This window comes from Taudactylus pleione, unplaced genomic scaffold (assembly GCF_031769625.1).
Source record: "Taudactylus pleione unplaced genomic scaffold, aTauple2 ptg000519l, whole genome shotgun sequence".
Taxonomy (NCBI): Eukaryota; Metazoa; Chordata; class Amphibia; order Anura; family Myobatrachidae; genus Taudactylus; species Taudactylus pleione.
Genome location: NW_028284921.1, coordinates 5,332,303 through 5,337,603, shown reverse-complemented (window position 1 = coordinate 5,337,603; position 5,301 = coordinate 5,332,303). Strand labels below are relative to the sequence as shown.

Sequence of the window (5,301 nt, the reverse complement as noted above, 5' to 3'; positions counted from 1 at the left end):
CCTGTGGCAGCCATCTTTGTAGTTCCTAGATGCTATGACCAGTGCCATTCAATCAAGAAGTAGGAGGAATTAGCATTCTTATTCTGGGATGCTAAACGTCTTTACTGACCATTAACACGTGTCCTGAAAAAGGGGAGAAAATTAAGGCAGACACAAATATGATGAGCTATTGAATCAGAGACTCCATTCCCTGATTGTCAATGCAGAAAGTGAACTATACGAAAAGACAATAGTCTATGGATACCATCTAAATAATAGGTTTATATTCATAAAAATTGCATGTTAAATGGAAAGGTGACTGATGCAGGTGCAAAATTGTAAAACAAGACTCGGAGCCATATCATATTCTATATGCCATTTTATTCCCATTCACAATTTTACTACAACACCTGGTCTTCCTAGGAGGTCCCCCATCCAAGTACTGACCAGGCCCAATCATGCTTCGCTTCCAAGATCAGGCGAGATTGGGCATTGACATGTTGGTATGGTTGTAGGTATGTGTTCACTTATGCATAGATTTATGGACTTTGCTCCACGAGGACCTGTAATCAATCGCATTTCAGCTTCATCACCCTCCATATCATAAATAAGAACAATGTTTTAATAATAATACTGTAGTCCAAACTTTTGCTTCCTTTTTTTATCTATAAAGTTGTCTTTAATCGCCTTGGTACATGATAACGTGTATTATACCGCTATCATTATGTCTTAGGTCATATAAAAGGAGCTATTTCATAGTTATCATTAAACCCCATGGGAAATAAAGTGTTTAATTCGAAGATCCAGAACATTTCACGTTGAACAAGTTTTTTGCCCAGATCTCCCCCTCTCTCTCCCATGGTTACATGTTCTATTGCTTTAAAGGACAGTTCTTCTGGGTTGGATCCATGGTGTGTATTAAAATGTCTTGAGACCATGTGGTTTTCTACTTTATTCTTGATATTCCTCACATGTTCCTGCATCCTTAACTTGAGGGGCCTCTTTGTTTTTCCCACATATTTAGTACCACATGAACACTCTAACAGGTAGATCACTGATGTAGAATTACAGTTCATGAATTCCTTTATTTTATATTCCTTCGAATTATCATGATTCTTAAAGATCTTCCTTTGTGGATTCAAATATTTACAGATATTGCATCGACCACATTTGTAACATCCAACACATTTTGGTAATGTTCTGATGGGTTCTGTTGTGTCACTTCTCAGGAGACTTGGTGCTAACGAGTCTTTAAGGCTTTTGGCTTTCCTGAACACAGTGGGTGGCTTTGGTGGAATCACATCCTTTAAAATAGGGTCCAACAGCAAGATGTTCCAATGTTTTGAAAGTGTCGCCCTTATCTTTTTTTCTTGTCCACTATAGGTTGTGATAAAGGGGATTATTTTATTTTCTTCTTTCACCTTCTGTTTATATATTAGTAATTCAGACCTCACCAGATTTGTAGTTTTTTGAATTGCTCTCCCAATTATTTCTTCTGGGTATTCTTTATTTTGAAATCTTTCTTGGTAGATTTGGATCTGTTGATCACACATAGTTGGATTACTACAATTACGTTTGATCCTGTGGAATTGTGAATACGGAATATTGTCCTTCCAACTCTTCAGATGATTACTTTTATAATGAAAGTAACTGTTTGTATCAACTTTTTTAATGTAGTTACTTGTGCAGATCATCTCCTTATCCCCTGTCAATACCAAGTCCAGAAATTCTATGGATGTTCTATTAAAATTGGAAGTAAATTTCAAATTCATATTGTTGTCGGATATATGTGATAAAAACGATTTAAAATTCTCTTCTGAGCCTTCCCAAATCATTAAAATATCATCAATATATCTCTTATAAAAAATGATATTTTTAAAAGGGTTGTTATTATATACATACTCCTCTTCCCAACATCCCATGAATAAATTCGCAAAGTTGGGTGCAAACGTCGTTCCCATTGCTGTTCCACATATTTGTCTGTAAAATTGGTCCAAAAATCTAAAATAATTATGTTCCAAGATAAAAGCCATTAAATCGCATAAAAATTCTCTATGTGTTGGGTTCATTGAAAGGTCTTGATTAAGAAAGTATCTACAAGCGTTAATTCCTTTGTGGTGTTCAATACAAGTGTACAATGATTGAACATCTATGGTAACCCAGGAGTAGCTTTCTTTCCATGCTAGGTTTTCCACTGCTTGTAAAACATGTGTCGTGTCTTTTAAGTACGACTCTAAGTTTTGTACATACTTCTTTAGGAAGATTTCAACATACTCATAAATGTGTTAAGTGAGTGATTCAATTCCAGCAATTATTGGTCTTCCTGGAGGCTTTACCAATGATTTATGTTTTCAGAGAAACGACCAAATTGGCATCACCAATGAAAAGAAGAATCGGAGAAGAAGAGGAACACGAGGGGGCAAACGGAAGAACATACAAAAGAAGAAACCTACACCATTAGATCCAACAGCACATGGAATTTTCAACTTATCCCAACATCAGCTTACACCACCTGAAATTTCTCTGCTCAGCAAAGGACTTAACTTTGCTCCAACAAGCAATATGAATAAATTCGAAACCTTTATTGATTTAAATAAATTTATTAGGAACCTCACACTAAAAAGACATTACTTAAAGAAGGAAAATGCAATTGTAAATAACTTTGAGATGCAAAAATCTAAATCTGGCCTGAAGGGGAAGTCAAAATACTATCCAATTGATTCCAAAGGAAGTCACATCAACATATTTTATGAAATTGTGAAAAAGGAACTTTGCGATGAAGAATTTGTGCCAACAAAGAAGCAGAATCTTAAGAACAGTGAAAAAGAGGCACTAAGAAATCTGAAAAATAACACAAATATTGTTTTGAAACCAGCTGACAAGGGGGGGAGACTAGTACTTATGGATCGATCTTATTATTTGAAAGAAGCAAACCGACTTTTGGGGGACAAGGACTCATATATCTTACTTGAACAAGATCCCCTTAATGAATATATTGATGAACTAAGAACACTATTGGTATTTGGATTACACAATGAGATTTTAGATAAAAACGAATTCCAATACCTTATGAATACTAGTCCCATAACCCCCATTTTTTATTTCCTACCTAAAATACATAAATCATTGGTAGAGCCTCCAGGAAGACCAATAATTGCTGGAATTGAATCACTCACTTCACACATTTCTGAGTATGTTGAAATCTTCCTAAAGAAGTATGTACAAAACTAAGAGTCGTACTTAAAAGACACAACACATGTTTTACAAGCAGTGGAAAACCTAGCATGGAAAGAAAGCTACTCCTGGGTTACCATAGATGTTCAATCATTGTACACTTGTATTGAACACCACAAAGGAATTAACGCTTGTAGATACTTTCTTAATCAAGACCTTTCAATGAACCCAACACATAGAGAATTTTTATGCGATTTAATGGCTTTTATCTTGGAACATAATTATTTTAGATTTTTGGACCAATTTTACAGACAAATATGTGGAACAGCAATGGGAACGACGTTTGCACCCAACTTTGCGAATTTATTCATGGGATGTTGGGAAGAGGAGTATGTATATAATAACAACCCTTTTAAAAATATCATTTTTTATAAGAGATATATTGATGATATTTTAATGATTTGGGAAGGCTCAGAAGAGAATTTTAAATCGTTTTTATCACATATATCTGACAACAATATGAATTTGAAATTTACTTCCAATTTTAATAGAACGTCCATAGAATTTCTGGACTTGGTATTGACAGGGGATAAGGAGATGATCTGCACAAGTAACTACATTAAAAAAGTTGATACAAACAGTTACTTTCATTATAAAAGTAATCATCTGAAGAGTTGGAAGGACAATATTCCGTATTCACAATTCCACAGGATCAAACGTAATTGTAGTAATCCAACTATGTGTGATCAACAGATCCAAATCTACCAAGAAAGATTTCAAAATAAAGAATACCCAGAAGAAATAATTGGGAGAGCAATTCAAAAAACTACAAATCTGGTGAGGTCCGAATTACTAATATATAAACAGAAGGTGAAAGAAGAAAATAAAATAATCCCCTTTATCACAACCTATAGTGGACAAGAAAAAAAGATAAGGGCGACACTTTCAAAACATTGGTACATCTTGCTGTTGGACCCTATTTTAAAGGATGTGATTCCACCAAAGCCACCCACTGTGTTCAGGAAAGCCAAAAGCCTTAAAGACTCGTTAGCACCAAGTCTCCTGAGAAGTGGCACAACAGAACCCATCAGAACATTACCAAAATGTGTTGGATGTTACAAATGTGGTCGATGCAATATCTGTAAATATTTGAATCCACAAAGGAAGATCTTTAAGAATCATGATAATTCGAAGGAATATAAAATAAAGGAATTCATGAACTGTAATTCTACATCAGTGATCTACCTGATAGAGTGTTCATGTGGTACTAAATATGTGGGAAAAACAAAGAGGCCCCTCAAGTTAAGGATGCAGGAACATGTGAGGAATATCAAGAATAAAGTAGAAAACCACATGGTCTCAAGACATTTTAATACACACCATGGATCCAACCCAGAAGAACTGTCCTTTAAAGCAATAGAACATGTAACCATGGGAGAGAGAGGGGGAGATCTGGGCAAAAAACTTGTTCAACGTGAAATGTTCTGGATCTTCGAATTAAACACTTTATTTCCCATGGGGTTTAATGATAACTATGAAATAGCTCCTTTTATATGACCTAAGACATAATGATAGCGGTATAATACACATTATCATGTACCAAGGCGATTAAAGACAACTTTATAGATAAAAAAAGGAAGCAAAAGTTTGGACTACAGTATTATTATTAAAACATTGTTCTTATTTATGATATGGAGGGTGATGAAGCTGAAATGCGATTGATTACAGGTCCTCGTGGAGCAAAGTCCATAAATCTATGCATAAGTGAACACATACCTACAACCATACCAACATGTCAATGCCCAATCTCGCCTGATCTTGGAAGCGAAGCATGATTGGGCCTGGTCAGTACTTGGATGGGGGACCTCCTAGGAAGACCAGGTGTTGTAGTAAAATTGTGAATGGGAATAAAATGGCATATAGAATATGATATGGCTCCGAGTCTTGTTTTACAATTTTGCACCTGCATCAGTCACCTTTCCATTTAACATGTAATTTTTATGAATATAAACCTATTATTTAGTTGGTATCCATAGACTATTGTCTTTTCGTATAGTTCACTTTCTGCATTGACAATCATGGAATGGAGTCTCTGATTCAATAGCTCATCATATTTGTGTCTGCCTTAATTTTCTCCTCTTTTTCAGG

General features: G+C 35.2%; 2 pseudogenes; one reads left to right on the top strand and one right to left on the bottom strand.

Moving 5' to 3' along the window:
- Positions 1–377: 377 nt before the first annotated feature.
- LOC148501407 (5S ribosomal RNA) lies at positions 378–496 on the bottom strand (annotated as a pseudogene).
- Positions 497–4,927: 4,431 nt separating this feature from the next.
- Positions 4,928–5,046, top strand: LOC148501406 (5S ribosomal RNA; annotated as a pseudogene).
- The last annotated feature ends 255 nt before the right edge of the window (positions 5,047–5,301 follow it).